Raw genomic sequence first — 23,186 nt, 5'->3', positions numbered from 1 at the left:
CAGATGTTTGATGTCTTGAATGCATTTAACATGATTGAGGCCATCTTTAAATTAAGCTTACTCACCCATATAGCCTTACCCTTGCATCTACTATTGTTAACCCCTTTTGAAATTTTTAATCCCCTTTGTTCTAATTATTAGCACATCACAACCCTAAGCAAAAAATCATGAATTACCTTGAATTGCATCTTTGATTAGCTTAGGTTGAGATGTGTGTGTCATTTAAGTGTGGGGGAAATTTTAGGAAGCATTGGTAGAGAAAAATTTTGTTTTGGGTAATTATTGAAAAATTTGAAAAATGGGTGCACATTCATGTTTCAATTTGCTTTAACCGTATGCATTTGTCATAGAAAAAGAAAAAGAAATAGAAAAGAAAAACAAAAGAAAAAAATAAAATGAAAAAAAATATAGTAATAAGATGGGACAAAAGTTATCCCAAAGAAAAAAAATTGGAATAAGAAATGCATATGTGTTTTGAATAGAAACTAAGGCGTGAATGTGTGTGAAAAGAAGTAATGGGTGGCTAGAATGCATTTTTGTGATTAGATTGATATAGGTTGAGTTGGATACTTAAGCTAATCAAATATTCAATCTTTTAGTCCACTTAGCCATATATTCATCTTACCCTTACCTCAACCCCATTACAACCTTCTAAAGACCTCATGATACTTGCATACATACATCAAATACTTGTTGATTATTAGATGAAAAGCAATTCCTTAAAAGCATGATTAGAGGAGACTTGAGTGATTAAACCCTAAACACCGAGCGTTGAGAGTATATACACATCTAGTGAGGGTTCGATCACTCAATTCTATGTTTCCACCCTTCTTATCATGCATTCTTGCAAGTTGCTTCTTTTTGATGAGTTGAATCAATTCTTTAGATTTTGATTGCATTGAGCTACTTCTTTGCCTAGCCCTATATGTCCATACTCCTGCTTGGAAATTTGATTGTTTGTTTTCACCAAATCAATATGACATTATAGATAGATATATGTAGATAGTATATAACATAGTTGCATGCATAAAGGTAGTTGCATTGAATAAGTTGCTTACCCTTTTTCCCTTCTCCTTTGGATGTGATTAGCATGAGCACATGCTATTGTTTAAGTGTGGGGGAATTGATGAGTCCATATTTTCCGAAATATTTTAGCTCAATTTGCATGGATTTCATCATATAAACTGATATTTATTCACCTAAATAGCATGCTTTTGTGTTTTCTATTTAAATTGTGCCTAAATGTGAAAGCATGTGTTTTTGAGCTTAAATTAGTGATTTTAATCCCACTTTTATGCCATTCGATGCCATGACATGTTTGTTGAGTGATTTTAGGTCATAGAGGCAAGTTTGGCAAGGAAAAAGTGGAAGGAAGCATGTACAAAGTGAGAAAACATGAAGAAAACAAAGGAGAAGCACACAGCGATGTGTGCGTATGCATAACTCCCTGTGCGTACGCACAAGTGCAAATTCAACGACCTGTGCGAACGCACACACCTATGCGTACGCACAGATACCAGTGCGTGCCTTCATTAAAAATGCATGTACATTCGCATTTTGGGGCTCTTTTTGGCCCATTTCTGAAGGCTTGAGGCTGAAATCAAGAGCTATATGAAGGAGGCAACATCTCATATGAAGGCATGAGTGAAGAGAGCCATCTTAGATTAGGAAAAACATATAGTAGGAGTAGGAGTAGTATAGATTAGAAAATCCTCTCTTAGGTTTAATTAGGGTTTGTAGCATTTTATACTTCAAGTTTTGTTTTGGGATTATAGCAATTTTATTGTAAGTATTTCTTCAATTCTCTCTTTTATTATATCACTTGTTCTACACTTGCTTTTATTTTCATCTCCTTTGTCCATATTTACATAGTCTTACAATTTTGGATCCCTAGTTGTTTAATTAGATGTTTGATGGCTTTTATATGTTTGTTTGAGTTGCCTTTATTGATTTTGAGCATTTATGGTTCATAGCTTTTATCATTTTTTCAATTTTGTCATGTTTTATGATATTGCCCTCCATGTGTTTGATGAAATGCCAATTTTGATTATGGGGTAATTTCCACCCCTTGGCTTGGGGAAAATGAGTTTATGGATTAATAGAGCCATAATGTCCAACATTTAGTGATAATTCTTGGGTTGTTAGTTGTTATTGCTTCCACTAATGCTAGCTTTTTACCAATTAATTTGGTAAGTTAACTAGGATTTGTAGATTAATAACAATTATGCTCACTTGACTTATCCTTCAATGTCAAGAGTTGACTTGGTGAAATTAATCCATCACAATTATCATAGTTGTGGTTATGGCAAGGAAGGGATTCCATGACTCATCCCAAGTCAAGGTTTCATTTATGTTTTAAACTACTTTTCCATCAATTTTGAGTCTTACTTGTTTATATTACATACATAGTTCTTTTGTTCTTTCATTAGTTTATTAATTGCAAATTTTGTCTTGTTCTTTTATCTCTTTGATTTGAATTAGAAATATTAAACTTTGATTGCGAGGATTGCTTGTCGGTTCGGACTATGCTACTAACGAAGTGATTCTTGTTTTGCTAAAATTCCGAATTGCCATAATTCTTTCCATCAGGAGGTTTTAAAAACCTTCACTAAAATACTCCCTCAAATAAACAAAAATCATGTAGTGATCATATTTGGTTCCTTGGTCACAATCCCCATTTCAGTACATTTCTTAATTATCTCTAACACCCTGAATTCAAGATTTGGGTGTTGTGTGATGGGTAGAGTGTACCCTTTATCAAGAACCTCTAGAATTGGAGGTTCAGTGAACTCACCCTCTATGTAGCTCTCTGCTTTATTAGAGTGTGCAGTCCCATAATTTTTTCCTCCCTTACAACCTCTTTTGTTTGTGCATCTTTTTCTTCTTCCATGTGTAAGGGTGGAGAGTTCTCTAATTCACTGGGGTATGAACTCCTTTGAATGATTCCCTCATATTCTTTTGAATGAATTTGGATTGCTTCCCTTGTGATGGGGTTTGCTTGTTCCTCTGCCAAAAGCTTGATAATCACATCCACATCTTCCTCTACATTTTTGACACTCATTCTCATATCATGTATGCAACTTTGAGCGGTATCCCTTAATTCTTTCACGGTAAGCTCTAGAGTTGATAGTTCTAAATAAGGAGATGATGATTCTTGATATAAATAATGAGATTGTGGCTCTTGATATGAGTAAAAGGAGCATAGTTCTTGGTATAGATAGAGAGGTGGTAGTTCTTGGTATGAGTAAGCAGGGGATGAGGATGGAAATTTTTGCAAAATTTATCTGTTATATGCTCCAGTTCTTGGCATGCAAGATCAAAAGATGATGGCTCTTGATATGAATAGGGAGCATTGAAGTTTCCTTTGTCTTGGCTTTCTCAACTGAAGTCTGGATAATTCCTCCATCCATAGTAATTTGAGTGACTCCTTGGGTGTGAATAGTAACCCATGTAATCTCTCTCCATTATTGTTCCTCAGAACAGAACACCAAACAAAATTAAACGCACCTTGTGGTAAATAGAAAAGCAAGGAAGAAAGAACAAAATAATTTTTTTGATAAATAAAAAGAATAATAAAGAAAAACGAAAATAAGATAAAATGTAAAAGAAAAAACAAAAATAAAAGAAAAATGAGATAAAGTAAGCAATTAAGTAAAAAAATTTGAAAATAAGGATGGAAGATTTACTTAAAATTTTAAAAAATTTAAAAATACAGGATCTTAAAATTTTTTGAATTTCAAAAAGGGAGAAAAAAACTAAAGAAACACCAAACTTAAAATTTGAATTTAAATGAAAAATCAAATAACTAGAATCAAGGAAAAGATAAATAAGATAAAGATCAAGAATAAAGAAAGATAAGCAAGATATGATTTGAAAATTTTTTAAAAGAATTAATTAAAAAGAAAAAGAAAAGATTTGAAATTTTTGAAATTTAAAAAGAAAAAGGAAATATTAAAAGACAACAAACTTAAAATTTAAAATTAAATAAAGATAAGATAACTTAAAACAAAATTTTGCAAATAAAGAGAAAGATAAAAAAGATAAGTTCAAAAATTTAAGGAAAATAAATAAACTAGTAACCAAAAATTAAAAAGAAAATCTAGATAAAATCAAGATAAAATAGAAAATCAAGAGAAAGTCGAGAATCAAGGAAAAGATAAACAAGATAAAGATAAAAAATCAAGAAAGATAACAAGATATGATTTAAGAATTAAAAAGAAAATTAATTAAAAGAAAAACTAATGAGACACCAAACTTAATATTCATTTGCCTCATATCCACACACATTCCCCTATTACTCCTTCACCTTCTTCTTCCTCCTTATTCTTCCCCACGCCACAATCGACCCTACTCCCTCCCTTTGCTCTCTACTTCCTTTGCTCGAGGACTAGCAAAATTTTGAAGTTTGATGTTGTCGTGCCACTCATTTTACCATTTGTATTCGATGGCACCAAAGAGAGGTGAGTCATCCTCAAGAAAAAGGAAAGAAAAGGCACCACAATCCGGTGACTATGACTCAAATAGGTTCTCCTCCAAGTTTTATGAGGAGCACTTTTTCGAGATCACAGTAGAAGGTGATCCTGAAAGTGAAATTTGACCTCAAGCCGGATGAATATCCAGTGATTCGGCACTAAATCGAGAGGAGAGGTTGGAAATTTCAATGCAATCCACATACCGATGTGGGCCAACTGAAGGTCCAAGAATTCTATGGTAATGCGTGGATCACCTATAAGGACCTTGTTCGGGGAGTAAATGAAATGAACAACTAGATGTATGTGAGGAGGAAAATCTTGGAAAATCTTGATTAGAGCTGCACTTCGACTACCACCTTCGGGCTATGGCTTAGAGACTTATAGTGAGAGGGTGAATCAGGACGAGAGGTGGTGCGCAGAATTACACTTCGCACAACTGAACCAGCAAGTGCACTGGGTCGTCCAAGTAATACCTGAGTGAGTCAGGGTCGATCCCACGAGGATTGTGATTTGAAGCAAGCTATGGTTATCTTGTAGATCTTAGTCTGGCGGATAGAAAAGTTGGTTGATTGTTTAAAACACATAAAATTAAAATAAAGATAACATTACTTAGTTGATGGTGAATGCAATGATAAGAAGATGGTTAAGGTTTCAGAGATGCTTTATTCTTTTGGATCAATTTGGTTTTACTGTCTCCTCCAACTGTGAATGATTTCTTCTATGGTAGGCTGTATGTGATCAACGCCTTTCTTGAGAGGACGCCGACTCCCCTCCAGAGCTGAACACCAGGGTTAGTGCGCATCCAGTCTGATTGAGCGTGAAGCTCTTGCAGTCCATTCCCTTTAATGATCCTACTCAAAATGCCACAGACAAGGTCGAATCTTTCGGATTAGAGAATGTTGCGCCTTTGGTTCTAGCCTCTACCACAAAGACTCTAATCTCCCCATACTTCTAACGAAGTCGTGGATTAACCGTCTAAGAGATGTATAATCAAGCTAGTGGTTCATTATTGTCCGATGAAAGACTCACTCTGAACCCATGTAGAATGAGATAACCTTGTGCCAGTTCAACGCATTCATAAGGATGAAGAACAAAGATACATCTTAGAATAGAGAATCAAACACGGATTGAAGATAGAACAGTAATACTTTTATTAATCTATAAAACTCAGCAGAGCTCCTCTCCTCAACCTAGGAGGTTTAGAGACTCATACTAATAGAAAATACAATGTAAAATGTGTAAAGTGTCAAAATGTTGCCAGAGAGATCCTAAACAAGGGTGATCTTCTCCTTTTAATACTAAACTAATAACTATATATTACATAAAAAGAGTAGAACAGTCTTTTAGTGCAAAAATCTACTTGTAGGGCCCACTTAGTGAGTTTTTGGGCTGAGCAAAAGAGTGAGCCACATGCTAGGAGGACTCTAGGGCATTAACCGCTGGCTCGGGGCACCTTCCTGGGCATTGGACGCTGGTCACTCCTCCCTTGGGCATTGGACGCCAGAATAGGGCAGATGGCTGGCGTTGAACGCCAGTTTTGGGCCTTCAATTCTGAAGCAAAGTCACTGATGACATGTCATCATGTCATCTTTTTCTATGCTTTTTCATACAAGAAATTGATAATTAGTGCTTAAATATTGCATTCTTTTATGCTTAAATGGTATATTTCCTTGATCTTTTAATTTTATAAATTTGGTAGGAAATAAGAAGAAAAAGAAGCACAAAATAAGCTAAAAAGGAGAAAAAAAGAACTTTGGGGCACACTTTGAAGTTGGAGCACACTTTGGAGCCTTAGGCCACGCTTTTAAAAGCGTGGCCCATGACCAAATCAAGGAAAAATCACAACCAGCACTCAAAGCTCAGTTCACTAAGTGAACTTAGCTTTGCCGTACAAGAAACTTAGCTTGGAGGCAAGAATTTTCGCTAAGTTAAAAGTTGGGCGTTTACAGCATGACCATGCCTCCTTCAAAGGGCCATAACTTGAGCTACAGATGTCCAATTGATGTGCTTCCAGTTGAATTGGAAAGCTGACATTCAGAGCTTTCCAACGATGTATAATAGTCCATATTTGGCATGAAATTGAGGCACAAGTGAAAGGCATCTTTAAGGACCAAAAACAAGCAAAAATAAACCAAAGTGGCTTCACTAAGGCTCGCAAAGCCCACATCATCACTCAAAGGCACAAGAACAAGCTAGAATTAGGATTTTCATTTAATTTGTTTTTCATTTCAACTTTATTTTTTACTTTGTAAAGCCTATATAAAGGCATCAATTCCATCTCATTAGAGAGGCTCGAATTGTATGGAGGCTGGCTCCAATAGGGAGTTTTGCACTTTTAGTTTTCATTTTGCGCTCTCTCTCTTTAGTTTTCCATTCTGTTTTGAATTTTGCATCAAGAATTGAAGGAATTCTGTTTCACTTTATCTGAAATCTCTTATTCCTCTTCTGCATAAAATCTGAGTTTCCTTGATTGCTTTCATCTTTCTTCTTCTGCAATTTACTCTTCCATTTTCATTTTGCAATTATTCTTGTTGGATCAAGGAAGGATTTGAGATCTAGACTTGTTATCTAGTCTCTTCCACTCCTAAGATTTTCAACCACTTTTAAATTGCTGCAACTTAAGCACTGCTTTTCTGTTTTTAAAATCTTTCAAGCATTTTTACTTTCTGTTGTATTGCTTCCAATTTACATTTCCTGCAATTGCTCTAAGTTCTTATTCACTGCAATTTTACTTCTCTGTTTACATTGCTCCCAGCACCCAATTCCTTTTATATTTCCTGCACTTTAAATTTCCAGTTGCTTGATCTATTGCTTTCTTTAATTTCCAGCATCCACTCCCCTTTATATTTCATGCAATTTACATTTCTTGTCATTTAAGATTCTTGCAATTTACATTTCTTGCTCTTTAAGTTTCTGTCCAATATTACTTTCTGCACTTTAATTCTTCTTGTCATTTACTTTCTTTTGTTTCAATTGTCACTCAAATCACTCAATGTTAGCTTGACTAAACTAATCACCCACTAAAGTTGCTTGATCCATCAATCCCTGTGGGATCGACCTCACTCTAAGTGAGTTTTACTACTTGATGCGACCAGGTACACTTGCCGGTTAGTTTTAGGTGTTTTGGGAAATTCAGTTTTCCACAAAAATACCATCAGTCACGGGCGAAAAATTGCCGATTAAGAATTTATAATAAAGATAGCGTTGCAAGTACAATTCTTAACCGACGAAAATTTCGCTTATCAATTTAAAAAGAGTTGTCATAATTTAAGAATAAAATACTGGGAGTAAAATTCCCAGGTCGTCTCCCAACGAGTTGACAAAAGAGTGCAAGTTATTGGTCAGGAATTTTCTGAGAAACTTTAGAGTTGGGGAATGAAAAAATAAATGATTATAAATTAAAGCAATAAAAATTAACAAGAGGTTTTATATATTTGAAATAAAAAGCCTTGACTGAGAGAAGATTAATTGGAAGTTCTATCTTTGTTGAATTTTCCCAAGTGTAATGGTAAGAGGTTGTTGTTTCTACTTAGTTATCCCTTACCGAATAAAGAAAAGTCAATTAACTAAACCAACTCCGATTCATAAGTCCTAGTCCTCTCCTATGGAAGGTGATGCTGAATTTCTAACCACAAACTAATCGGCAAGTGCACCGGGTCGTACCAAGTAATACCTCATGTGAGTGAGGGTCGATCCCACGAGGATTGATGGACTAAGCAAAAATGGTTGATTAATTGGCTTAGTTAGACAAACAGAAAAGGGTGTTTTGGTGTTTAAAAAGCATTAAACAGAAAACAGGCAAATAAATAAGTTGGGAATAAAATATGGAGAAGGTAATTAAGGATTCAGAGTTACCTATTTTCCAGATTGACTTTTCTTATTAGTTTATTTTAATTATGTAAGATTTAATTCATGGCAACTATATGTGACTAGACCCTAATTCCTTAAACCTTTCTAGTCTCCTCTAAAATTCATCAACAGCCAATTCCTTGGTCAATTAATTCCAATTAGGGGTTGAAGTTCAATTCTAGTTATATGCCATAAAAATCCTAATTACCCAAATATAAGAGGATTATATGTCACGTATCTTGTTAAATCCAGATAATTAAAATTTAGGAGAATATGTTTTCAAGCTGTTGTTCAAGTAAAGAGCTTTTCCAAGTTATACAAGAACTCAATTAGAAAGAGGGTCATACTTCCGTTCCACCCAAATTCATAAAATAAAGAACGAAAACAATTCTTGAAATATAAATCAAGACATGAATTAAAATAAAGAAAATAATAGAATCAATCCATACAAATAGACAGAGCTCCTAACCTTAACAATGGAGGATTAGTTGCTCATGGCAAAGAGAAAATAAGGATTCTGATAAAAAGTATTTTGGTAGTCTCGAATCTAAATTGTTTCAGAAGAAAAGTTTCTTCTTTTTATATCTAATCCTAATAAATTTAAAATCAAATTTCTAAAATTAAAATAATATCTTTTCCTAAAAATCAGATTTGAATTTAAATCAGAATTAATTAAATAATCAGCAAGTCTTCAGTTGATGGATGGGGACCACTTGTTTCATCCATTCTGCAGTTTCTAATCTGTGTTTTCTGGGCTGGAAACTGGGTCAAAACAGCCCAAAAATCGCCCCTAGTGTTTTTCTGCATTTTCTGCACGTGGTGCATGTCACGCGTACGCATTGGTCACGCGTACGCGTCAATGGTCTTCTTCGCATGTCATACGTACGTGTCAGGTACGCGCACGTGTCGCCATGGAAATCTTCAAATCGTGCGTACGCGTCAGTCACACGCACGCGTCGCTCCTCGCTGGTAATCTCCTTTAATTCTTGTGCTGTATAAACTCCATCAAATCCAGCCGAATGCTACTGGTGCACGAAATTGTGATCTCAATGGTGCCAAAAACTTGGTACGCACAATCATAATCTCAATTCTTCTTCACAACTTCGCACAACTAACCAGCAAGTGCACTGGGTCGTCCAAGTAATAAACCTTACGTGAGTAAGGGTCGATCCCATGGAGATTGTCGGCTTGAAGCAAGCTATGGTCATCTTGTAAATCTCAATCAGGCAGATTCAAATGGTTATAAGGTTTTGATAATTAAAATATAAATAAAATATAAAATAAGATAGAAATACTTATGTAATTCATTGGTGGAATTTCAGATAAGCGTATGGAGATGCTTTGCTCCTTCTGAATCTCTGCTTTCCTACTGCCTTCATTCAATCATTCATACTCCTTTCCATGGCAAGCTGTATGTTGGGGGATCACCGTTGTCAATGGCTACCATCCATCCTCTCAGTGAAAATGGTCCAAGTGCTGTCACCGCACGGCTATTCAGCTTTCGGTTCTCGATCATATTGGAATAGGATCCATTGGTCTTGACAGTATTACAGATTTGCAAGAATTTAGCTAAGAACTGATGAGGATCTTCCAATGGAAGTCCATGAAACTTGCAATTCTATTGCATTAGAGAAACTAATTAAGGCTTAAGCTCAAAGTTGTTTGCTCCAATGGCAGGAATTGAGATGTTTCTTCCACAGAAGTTAGAAAAGGGTGCAATAAAGTCACCAAGCAACTTTTTTGCATCTCCACCATTGTTATTGGGTTCGGCCATGTCTCCTTCTTTTTTGAAAATTTTTTTCAGGTCCTCTCCAGAGGGTTGTGCTTTAGCTTCTCTTAGTTTCCTCTTAAGAGTCCTTTCAGGTTTAGGATCAGCTTCAATAATAATGTGCTTATCCCTGTTCCTGCTCATATGAAAAAGAAGAGAACAGAAAAGAAGAGGAATCATCTATGTCACAGTATAGAGATTCCTTTGTGTGAGTAGAAGAAGAGAAGAATAGAAGAAGGAGAAGAGAAAAATTCGAACATAGAGAAGAAGAGGGGGTTCGAATTTTTAGTGGAAGAGAAGTGTTAGTAGATAAATAAATAAATAGAAAGAGATGAGAGGGGGGAGAGAATTCAAAAATTAAATATTTAAAATAAAAATATTTTTGTTTTTGTTTTAAATATTAGTTATATTTCAAAATTTAAAAAGAGAAGTAAAATAAATTCAAATTAAAATTTAAAACAATTAGTTAATTAAAAAGAATTTTGAAAAAGTTGTTAGTGGTTTTCGAAAATTGGAGAGAGAAAAGTAGTTAGGTGGTTTTGAAAAAGATATGATTGAAATAGAAAACCTTTTAAAATCAAACAAAAAGTCAAGTAGTTAATTGAAAAAGATTTGAAAATCAATTTTGAAAAGATAAGAAGTTAGAAAAGATTTTGAAATTGATTTTGAAAAAGATATGATTGAAAATCATTTTAAAAAAGATTTGAAAAAGAAATTTAAAAAGATTTAATTTTTAAAATTAAAGTTGATTACTTGACTAACAAGAAACTAAAAGATATTTAGCATTTAATTTTGAAAATATGAAATAAAAGTAAGAAAAAGATTTTGAAAATCAATTTGAAATTTTCGAAAATATGAAAGAAAAAAATAAAAAAGATTTTATTTTTCAAAAAGATAGAATTTTTAAATTGAAAATATTATTTGACTCATGAGAAACAACTAGATTTTTAAAATTTTTTTGACTAAGTCAATCCAAATTTTCGAAATTTATGAGAAGAATAAGGGAAAGATATTTTTTTTATTTTTGAATTTTTAATGAGGAGAGAGAAAAACATAAAAATGATGCAAAACATGAAAATTCAAGATCAAAACACATGATGCATGCAAGAACACTTTGAATGTCAAGATGAACACCAAGAACTTATTTTTGAAAATTTTTAAGAGAAGAAAACATGCAAGACACCAAACTTAGAAATTTTCAAACTTTAGACACTAACAAATTGAGAATGCATAAGAAAAATAAGAAAAGACACAAAACATGAAAATGCAAAGATCAAACAAAGAAGTTCATCAAGAAAAACTTGAAGATCATGAAGAACATCATGCATGGGTTTTCGAAAATTTAAAGAAAAATTAAAAGGATATAGTTGACAACAACTTAAAAATTGATACTAGACTCAAATAAGAAACATCAAATTTTTTTTGGTTTTACGATTTCATTAATTTTTTTTTTTTGGATTTTTCGAAAATTATTTGGGAAAAGAAAAATAAGGATTTCAAAATTTTTAATAAGACTTCCAGGAATCATGCAATGTTAGTCTAAAGCTTCGGTCCAAAAATTTAGACATGACCAATGGCCAGCCAAACTTCAGCAGAACATTTCATACAACAACTAAATTGCTGAGAAAGACAAAGAAGCTCTTCTAAGGATAAGTGAAACCTCGGTCCAAAAGATTAGACATGGCTTAACAACCAGCCAGGATTCAACATATCACATGAAACTCTAGAATTCATTCTTAAAAATTCTGAAGAACATAGAATAATTTATAATTTGTTTTTTGAAAATTTTTCAAAAATAAAAATAACAAAAACAAAAAGCTTAAAATTAAAATAAAATTACCTAATCTGAGCAATAAGATGAACCGTCAGTTGTCCAAACTTGAACAATCCCCGGCAATGGGGCCAAAAACTTGGTGCACGAAAATGTGATCTCAATGGCACCAAAAATTTGGTACACACAATTATAATCTCAATTCTTCTTCACAACTTCGCACAACTAACCAGCAAGTGCACTGGGTCGTCCAAGTAATAAACCTTATGTGAGTAAGGGTCGATCCCACGGAGACTGTCGGCTTGAAGCAAGCTATGGTCATCTTGTAAATCTCAATCAGGCAGATTCAAATGGTTATAAGGTTTTGATAATTAAAATATAACTAAAATATAAAATAAGATAGAAATACATATGTAATTCATAGGTGGGATTTCAGATAAGCGTATGGAGATGCTTTGCTCCTTTTGAATCTCTGCTTTCCTACTGCCTTCATTCAATCATTCATACTCCTTTCCATGGCAAGCTGTATGTTGGGGGATCACCGTTGTCAATGGCTACCATCTGTCCTCTCAGTGAAAATGGTCCAAGTGCGCTGTCACCGCACGGCTAATCAGCTATCGGTTCTCGATCATGTTGGAATAGGATCCATTGATCCTTTTGCGTCTGTCACTACACCCAACACTCGCGAGTTTGAAGCTCGTCACAGTCATCCCTTCCCAGATCCTATTCGGAATACCACAGACAAGGTTTAGACTTTCCGAATCTCAGGAATGGCCGCCAATTGATTCTAGCTTATACCACGAAGACTCCGATTTTTTGGAATGGAGGCTAAGAGATACACGCTCAAGCTATTGCAGATAGAACGAAAGTGGTTGTCAGGCACGCGTTCATAGGTGAGAATGATGATGAGTGTCACGGATCATCACATTCATCAGGTTGAAGTGTGAGTGAATATCTTGGAATAAGAATATGCTTGAATTGAATAGAAAAACAATAGTACTTCGCATTAATTCATGAGGAACAGCAGAGCTCCACACCTTAATCTATGGGGTGTAGAAACTCCACCATTGAAAATACCTAAGTGATAATGGTCCAGGCATGGCCGAATGGCCAGCCCCCTAAACGTGATCAAGAGATCAAAAGTGATACAAAGATAGTCTTAAAAATGATCCAAAGATGTGAAATAAATCACTAAGAGTAGTTTTTATACTAAACTAGTAGCTAGGGTTGCAGAAAATAAGTAAATGATGCAGAAATCCACTTCCGGGCCCACTTGGTGTGTGCTTGGACTGAGCATTGAGCTTTGCACGTGTAGAGACTTCTCTTGGAGTTAAACGCCAGCTTGCAGCCTGTTTGTGGCGTTTAACTCTAGTTTGTAACCTGTTTCTGGCGTTTAACTTCAGAATATGGCAGGAAGTTGGCGTTTGAACGCCAGTTTGCGTCATCAAAACTCATGCAAAGTCTGGACTATTATATATTTCTTGAAATCCCTGGATGTCTACTTTCCAACGCAATTAAGAGCGCACCAATTGGGTTTCTGTAGCTCCAGAAAATCCATTTCGAGTGCAGGAAGGTTAGAATCCAACAGCATCTGCAGTCCTTTTTCAGCCTTTGAATAAGATTTTTTCTCAGGTCCCTCAATTTTAGCCAAAAAATACGTGAAATCACAGAAAAACACACAAACTCATAGTAAAGTCTAGAAATGTGAATTTTGCATAAAAACTAATAAAAACATAGTAAAAACTAACTAAAACATACTAAAAACTACCTAAAAACAATGCCAAAAAGCGTATAAATTATCCGCTCATCAGCTACCTAAAATAAACAGAATTGGACAAGACTCAAAGTAGCATCCATAGTGGCTAAAATATAATTAATTCTTGATTAAACTCAATAAATTACATGCAAATTCACTAGGAAAAGATAGGAAAGATGCTCACGCATTACAACACCAAACTTGAATTGTTGCTTATCCTCAAGCAACCAAACTAATATAAGCTTAGGATATGAATTTGCATGAGAATGAGAGTTCGATTAAGCTCATGTCTCTTCTTATAGTGGGTTTACAATTGCAATCTTGAATAGTTTTGGCATCTCACTCTCCTTTGAATCAGAAGGATGTCACTTGTCATTCAGAATTAGAATCCGAATAATATTATGAATTCTCTGATCTTTTGTAACTCAATTTAACCCTTGAACACAACAATTTTTCTTTTCCTTCTGTTTGCACCTTGAGCCTAGCCGTGACTTTAAATGTTTTGTCTCAAGGTTTACTTGACACAGAAACACCACAAGCACTTAACTGGGGAACTCTCTTTAAGTTCTAAGATTTTTTTTTTCAGTTACTCCCAGACAGTGGTGCTCAAAGCCTTTGGCGTACTCTGTTAAATGCAATTGATCTCGACTCTAAATGTTTTGTCTCAAGCTTTACTTGACACAAGAACACCACAAGCATGTGACTAGGGAAACAACTCTTTAAGCTTTTAATCATGTCTGACCTCCCTAGTCATTGATGCTCAGAGCCTTGGACCTTGCGTTTATTTTTCTTTTGTTGTTTCTTTTGCTTCAAGGATTAAACTTTCATTAAATTCAGAGAAGTCATAATAGTTCTCTAAATTCCTCTTTCTTATACATTAATATTCTTTGATTCAGATTCAACTATGCACTATTCATATCATGCATTCAGAATTACAATTAATACCACCACATTTAAGTAAATAAGACTACTCTTAAAATTAAACTCAATTTCTCATGCATTACATCCTCTTTTTCTCTTTTCTTTTTGATTTCAAGCTTAGTGGGAAATACATGAGACATCTTTCAGAATTAAATAACTAACAGAAGACTAAAATAGGACCTAGGAATCTAACTAATAATGGATCATGCAATAAATAAAGCAAAATAGAAGAAAACCGGAATATAACATAGTAAAAGTGGGAGAGAATATAAAATGAAAGAAACTCAACCACCTTAGTTATCCTAGCAGTCGTTTTATTCTTTGGGTTGTGCAACTCCGTGAAGATGATTCGCCTCCCTTTGATGCCATAAAAATAAACAAAAAACCCATAAGTGAAGCGTCAACACCAAACTTAAAGGTTTTCTTGTCCTCAAGCAAAGAAGAACTGAAAATAAAAAGAAACGAATATTATGATGAAAGAAGAATAAAATGATAAAAGAACAAGAGAGAATTAGGATTTGGGAGAGAGAGAATGAAAATTTTAAAAACTGGACGGGGAACTAATGGAGTTGTGCGGCGCATGCGACGCGTACGCGTACAGTACGCGTACGCGTGGGGTGCAAAAATTTCATAATGACGCGTGAGTGTCAGGCACGCGTACGCGTGCCTATGATTCGTGCGAATCGCGCGAAGGCAGCCGCATGCACGCGCAACTCACTGTTCGTGTGACTGGGTAATCAAAATTTTCATACGACGCGTGCGCGTCATGCACGTGCACGCGTGGATGGCCATTTGTGCAAAGGACGCGCACGCGTCAGGGACGCGAACGCGTGATCAAGTTTTGTGCTTCTAGCACACTTCCAGCCCCAAGCCATCACAACTCTCTGCCCAAACACTCATTGACGCCGATTTTTAAGTTCACGCGTACGCGTGGATGGCGAAAAGCGCAAACGATGCGCACGCGTGAGGTACGCATAAGCGTGGTCTTGTTTGTGCACAAAGCATCGTTCCAGCGCCACTCCTGCTCAACTCTCTGTTCACTTTTTATTTTTCACGCACACACATATGATGCGTACGCGTCAGCGACGCTTGCGCGTCGTGTGCTCGTTTTTTTTTAATTGTTTGGTTCCTGTTTTAAGATAGCTGCATGATCAGAACACTCGTAAAACAAAAGAAAAATGGTAAAAACTCAATAAAAATCAAAGAAATAAGAAAATCACTACTACAAAAAATAACTAAGGATACGAAATTATCGGGTTGCCTCCCGACAAGCGCTTCTTTACCGTCACTAGCTTGACGGTCAGCTCCTCTAGGGAGGAGGATCATAGGGGCTCAGCTCTTCACCCCTTACATTGAACTTCTTTCCTGTGTCCCCATAAAGTAGCTCAATATGCTCTAGAGAGAGAATTTTGTTTACTATATAAGTCCGCACTGAATTGCTAGTCAACACCACCTTCATTCCTAGGGAGAAACCTTCAGTGGGGATCTTTTTGTTTCTCCATCCCCTGGATATTTTCTTCTTTTGGGAACCTCCTCCTTGGTGGATGACGTATTCCCAACACCAAACTTAGGTTTGATGTCAGGAGGAATTTTATTGGTTGTCACTAAAGGAGGTTTGAGCTACAATTTCTGCTGTGCATCATCAGGGGGTTTTTGAAGGTTTGGATCAATAAGCTCAGTCTGCATGCACCTCTCTTCTTCATCTGTTGAGTGTATATCTTTGAAGACATGAAAGACCAGTTTCTCATTATGCACTCTAAGCACTAATTCACCCACTTCTACATCAATCAGAGCTCCTCCAGTAGCTAGGAATGGTCTTCCTAGAATTATAGAGGCATTCTCATCCTCCCCTGTGTCAAGGATCACAAAATCTGTTGGGAGGAAGAACTTACCCACTTTGACCAAGATATTCTCCACTAATACGTATGTAGGCTTCATAGATTTGTCTGCCATCTGTAATGCTATCTTTGTGGGTTGTGCCTTTTGGATTTGCAGCTTCTTTATCACAGATAAGGGCATTAGATTTATGCTTGCTCCCATATCACATAGGGCTTTCTCAAAGGTTGTGCTCCCAATGGTGCATGGAATTTGAAAGCTCCCTAGATCCGGCATCTTCCTTGGCAAGTTATTCTAAATGATGGCACTGCATTCTTTAGTCAGGACCACTGTCTCATCTCCCTTTAAAGGCTTCTTTTTTGACAACAATTCCTTCATGAACTTGACATAGAGAGGCATTTGCTCCAAAACCTCAGCAAAAGGAATATTGATTTGCAACTTTCTGAAGACTTCCAAGAACTTTGAAAACTGCTTGTCCTTGGTCTACTTTTGAAGTCTCTGAGGATATGGCATTTTAGGCTTGTACTCAAGAGTTTTTGGCAATGTAGGATAAGTGTCAAGAGAGTTTGGGAATGGGTTGTTCGCACGCTTTGGAAGGACGTGCTCTACTTCTTGCTTCTTCTCTTCTGGAGCTTCTTTTTCCACTAATTCTCCATTGACCTTGGTCTCAGAGCCAGCTACTTTACCACTTCTCAATTGAATAGCCTTGCAATCTTCTTTTTCAACTGGCTCCTCATTAACTTGTGCTTTCGTGCTTGCCACTTCTCCACTTATCAAGGTGATAGCCTTGCATTCCTCTCTTGGATTTGGAATTGTGTTACCAGGAAGGCTATTAGTGGTCCTCTAATCAATTTCATTCACTCTTGTGGCTATTTGACCTATCTAGATCTCCAAATTCTTAATTGATGCTCTGGTTTCCTGCACAAAACTCCTCATCATTTCCCAATTAGAATCTTCTTGGGATTTAGAGTTTGCCTGCTGAGCTGGTTGTTGCTGCTGAGACTGAAATTGGTGGTTATTGTAATTGTTCTGTTGGAAGCTACCCTGAGAATTATTGTTGAAGTTCTGAGGTCTCTGAGGTTGGTCCCTCTATCCAAAATTTGGGTAATTTCTCCATCCCTGATTGTATATCTTAGAATATGGATCATTATTGGGATTCCTATAACCACTCCCCATGTAATTGACCTATTCAGAAGAGGATTGAGCATAATCATAATTATCATTTTGCACAAAGTTACCTGCCATGTCATAGGAGGCCTCTAGAGGTGGATTTTGGGTGTTGATAGCCGAGACTTGCATGCCACCCATCTGCTGAGTAAGTAGATTTATTTGCTGAGATATAAGTTTGTTATGAGCAAGAAGAGCATTAAGAGCTTCTACTTCCATAACACCCTTCTTCTAAGGAGCCTCAGAGTTCACAGGATTCCTGTTAGATGAATATAAATATTGGTTGCTAGCAACCAGTTTAATAAGCTCAATAGTCTCCTTTGGTGTCTTCTTCTTGTGCAATGAACCACCTGCAGAAGTATCTAAGCTCATCTTGGACATCTCACCCAAGCCTTCATAAAAGATATCTAGTTGGGTCCATTTGGAGAACATGTCCGGAGGGCATTGCCTAGTTAGTAGCTTGTATCTCTCCCAAGCTTCATAAAGAGTTTCACCATCCTTCTGCCTGAAAGTCTAAACCTCCAACCTAAGCTTAGTCAGCTTCTTTGTGGGAAAAATTTAGTAAGAAACTCAGTAACAACCTTGTCCCAAGTATCCAGACTCTCCTTGGGTTGGGAATCTAGCCATAGCTTTGCTTTATCCCTCAGAGCAAACGGGAAGAGCATGAGTTTGTACACCTCAGAATTCACTCCATTTGTCTTTACCGTATCACAAATCTGCAGAAAATTAGATATAAGTTGATTTGGATCTTCATGAGGAAGTCCATGATACTGGCAATTTTGTTGCACCAGGGTGACCAATTGTGGCTTCAACTCAAAGTTGTTCGCAACTATAGGAGGCACCACAATGCTTTTTCCCTAAAGATCTGTAGTAGGGGCAGAATAAAAGCCAAGCACTCTCCTTTGTTGCTCATCCCCATTCGGATTTGCCACATTGGCATTAACAGCATTGTTCGGATCCATAGTGGATTCTGCAGCCTTGTAAAGTCTTGCTTGTTGCAAACGCCGGCTGAAATTTCTTTTAGGTTCAGGATCAAAGTCTAAGAGATGTTCCTTGTCTCTGTTCCTGCACATAAACAAATAGAAGACAAGAAAAGATGGGATTCTCTATGTCAGAGTGCAGAGAATTCCTAGTGAGGTAACCTGTGTAAAAGAAATAAAATAAAACAACTAAATAAATAAGAAGTAAAAGCTTCAAAATAACTAGGGGACACCAAACTTAATTTTAAAAATTTAAAAAAAAAAAGAAAAAAACTAATTGCGCAACAATTCAAGAATTAAAGCTAATTTTTTTATTTTTTTATTTTTATATTAGTGAACTAGAAAAATAAAAATAAAAAAAATGAATAGAAACAAGAAATTGTAAAGGAAACAAGATGAAATCAAGTAATTAACTCAAGATCTACAAGAGATTAACCTAATCCTAACTTAATTTTAGAGAGAAAAGGGAGCTTCTCTCTCTAGAAAACTAACTAAAGGCTCATGTTGACTAAGTGCTCCCCCTTGCTCTAGCTTCAATTCTGCATGAAATACCCTCAGAAACAAGTTTGATTTGGGCCTGGGCAGCTCAGAAATCGCCCCCAGCATTTTGCCTTTAAGTGAGTCACGTGTGAGCATCGACGCAGACGCGCCATGTGTGCGTGCGCGTCGCTTGGCCAATTTCCTCATTCGCGCGTACGCACCATGTACACGTACGCATCGCAATGTGATGCCACTTCTGCGCACGCGCGCCTTGTACGGTTGCGCGTCCATTGAAATATTCCCAATATTTGTTTCTTCATGCATTCTCCACTTTGTATGCTTTTCTCCTCATTTCTTCCATCTAATACTTGCCTTATGAACCTGAAATCACTCAACAAATACATCAAGGCATCGAATGGAACTAAAGTGAATTAAAATCACCAATTTAAGGGCCTAAAAAGCATGTTTTTATACTTAAGCACAAATCAAGGAAGAATTACAAAACCATGCTTTTTCATTGAATAAATGTGGGAAAAAGGTGATAAAATCCCCTAAAATAAGCACAAGATAAACCACAAAATTGGGGTTTATCAAACCTCCCCACACTTAAACTAAGCATGTCCTCATGCTAAAATCAAGAAAGAAGCAAAGGGGTATCATCATTTATTCAATGCAAACTAACTACATGCAACCTATCTACTTGGTCAAAATAAATTAATTTCCAAGAAACCATGCGTGCACAAGGGATAAAGCAATAGCAATCAAGCAAACCCGCAATTGAATTGAATCATTGAAAGAATTTATAACTTGCAAGAAAAGATGATCATGGGTAGAAACATGTAATTGAGCGATCGAACCCTCACCGGATGTGTATCCGCTCTAGGCTCTCAAGTGTATGGGGTTGATTCACTCAATCCCCCCCTAATCATGCTTTCCAAAATTTGTTTTTTATCTAACAATTATTTCATGCATGCATACAAATATCATGAGGACTTTCCCATGGTTGTAATATGGCTACGGTCAAGGTAGGATGCACATGGTCAAGTGGGCTAGAAATTTGAATCTTTAATTAACTTAAACTTCCTACCTAACCTATGACAACCTATACAATTCTAAACAAACCTAATTACCCATTCTTCACTTTTTCACACACTTATGCATTCTCCTTTGATCACCACACATATGCATTGATTATTTTTAAACTTTGAACTTTGGGGCATTTTGTCCCCTTTTTATTGCAGAAAATTTGTTTTTTTTAGGGTATATATACAAGTACCAATGCATATGGTTTTCATATTTAATGCATGAGTATGCACCCAATTCCTAAATTTCCAACACAAACACCACACTCTTTTATCTCTACCCAATGTTTCCAACTCTCCCAAATCAAATGATGAACACTCTCACTAGGCTAAACTAATCAAAGATCCAAACAAGGGACATTTATTGTTTTTCACTTAGGCTTGTAATATGCTACAATTAAGAATAAGTGGGTTAAGCATAGGCTCAAATTGGCTAACAATGGAAGATAAAAGGTAGGCTATTTGGGTAAGTGAGCTATTTGAACAATGGCCTCAATCATATAAATGCATGTATACACAAGATAATGGACATAAAAAATCAAACAAATCAAAGATTACACTCATAGGAAGAGAATAATGCATACAAGAATGGAAATAAGTGGTTATATATGATGTAACCACACAATTAAAACTCAAAACTCACAAGCTTGTGTTCTTGGCTCAAAAATCATGTTCCACAATATGTAACTCAAGCAAGTCATAATAAAAAAAATTTCAATCAATTGGGGTGGTGCCCTTGAAATGAATTTCTTGGAAAATTTCATCATATTGACTAAGCTTATTCTAATGCAATATTGGGATTTAGAAAAATTTAAAAAAATAATATCCTTAGTGTACCCCCTTTTTAATCAAAATACATTTCTTATACAAGAAGGGTCAACTAGGTTTCAACAATCCAAAATGCTTTTCCAATCACAACCAAAAGCTAAAACAAGCTAAAGCAACTATATAAAGCAAAAGTGCATATATAAAGCGAAAGTGTAAAATCAACAATCTAAACAAAGTATCCACAATCCATAATACTAATATATACAATGATCCAAAAGGTACAAAATAAAGCAAAATAACATAGGCTAGAAGATAGTGTCCGAAAATGTTCACTGAATCCATCGACGGCGACGACAGTGACCTCCCCACACTTAAGATGAAGCATCATCCTCGATGCTAGTGATCGGGCTCATGGTGAGGGTTAACAGTCGCCTCTGACTCTGGCTGGTGCTCAGTCTGGGGTACTGGCTTCTCGGGAGGCTGCTGAGTATCTTGGACAGCCTGCGTCTGTAGAGGTGCTGCCTGATGAACCGGCTCCTCAACGTGCTCTGGCTCGTGCTCTGCCTCATCGGAAGCGGGAGAGTCAGGGAGAAGGGGTAGCTCAATCCCCTGTGAGACAAAAACCTGATCTATGCGATCGAGACATCGCATGATACGACGCTTGCTGCACTACATGAAGCGACATAGGCACTGTACTAGCAGATATGTCGGCTCGGGTGCTGGTGGTGGTGGTAAAGGTGCTACTGCTGCTACTGAAGAAGAAGGTCCTGTCACTGCTGCTACTGCTACTCTAGCTCGAGAGCGGCGCCTGGATGGGGGCTTCTCGTGCACCCACATACCCCATGGAATAGTATCCTCCTTATCGTCATCATCTGGGGGAGGTGGTGTCACGTCATCGTCCCTCCAAGGGGCACCGGCGAACAAGATCATCATGGTGACTGATAAACCCCATATTTAGGGTTTATCTTATGCTTCATTTAAGGGATTTTATCACCTTTTACCCACATTTATTCAAGGAAATAGCATGGTTTCATGGTTGCCTCTTTATTCATGCTTAGATGTGAAAACATGCTTTCTAGGTCGTTAATTAGCTAAATTCAATTCACCTTTGATTCTACTAGATGCCTTGATTTGCTTGTTAAGTGATTTCAGGTTGAAAAGGGCTAGGAATGGATCAAAGGAGTGAAGAGGAAAGCATGCAAAGTGGAGAAATCATGAAAAAGCCAAACAATTGGAAATGTGCATCCACGCGCACGCGCACGCGTGGATTGCACAAACTTCAAGGGGCGCGCACGCGCACTGTACGCGTACGCGCCGAAGGGCGCACGTGATTTTTTAAATAGAAAACGTGCCAGCAATTTCTGAGAGCTGTGGGGCCCAATTTCAACCAACTTTGGTGCCAAAATGCATATAAGGACCAAGGATTGAAGGGGAAAAGGGGGATTCACTCATTTTCACTCATACACACTCATTAGGATTAGTTTAGAGTAGTTTTAGAGAGAGAAGCTCTCACTTCTCTCTAGGATTAGGAGTAGGTTTTAGATCTAGATTAGGAATTCTTAGATCTAGGTTAATTTCATGCTTAGATTTACTTTTCCTTTATCAATTCTTCTTCTTCTACTTCTCATCACACCAGTTTTGCATTTAATTCTTATAATCCTTTACTTTTATATTGAAGCACTTTTGTTCTTCCATTTTCCTTTTAATGCAATTTATGTTTTCATGTTCTTTTATTGTTGATTTGATTTGTTGTTGTTTAATTCCTTGCAATTGAGTAGTGTAGATTTACTTTTCTTGCAATTTTACTATGCTTTTCTTTTGTGCCTTCCAAGTGTTTGATAAAATGCTTGGTTGGATTTTAGAGTAGATTTTAGTGCTCTTGGCTTGGGAAGGTAACTTAGGAACTCTTGAGTTGCTAATGTCCAAGTGATTGACGATTGGGAGCCATTAACGCTAGATCTCACTAATTGATTTGGTGGAGAACTAGGACTTATGGACTTGGATTGACATAGCTCACTTGACTTTCCTCTACCATTAGTTAGGGGTTAACTTAGTGGGGTTGGTCCTTGCCAATTCTCATGTTGTGGTTAGTGATTAGGATAGAGATCCTTGACCACCAACCTTTGCCAAGACCTTTGTTAGTTGTTAGTTTATTTTCATTGCCATTTACATTTCATGTCTCTTATCAAAAACCCCGAAACATGCTCCATAACCAATAATAGGACACTTTATTGTAATTCCTAGGGAGAACGACCCGAGGTTCAATACTTCGGTTTATAGATTTTAGGGGTTTGTACTAGTGACAAAAAAATTTTTTGTATGAAAGGATTATTGTT

The sequence above is a fragment of the Arachis ipaensis genome, chromosome B10, assembly GCF_000816755.2.
Source record: "Arachis ipaensis cultivar K30076 chromosome B10, Araip1.1, whole genome shotgun sequence".
Lineage (NCBI taxonomy): Eukaryota > Viridiplantae > Streptophyta > Magnoliopsida > Fabales > Fabaceae > Arachis > Arachis ipaensis.
The sequence above is the reverse complement of the archived record's forward strand: the minus strand, read 5'-3'. Positions refer to the sequence as shown.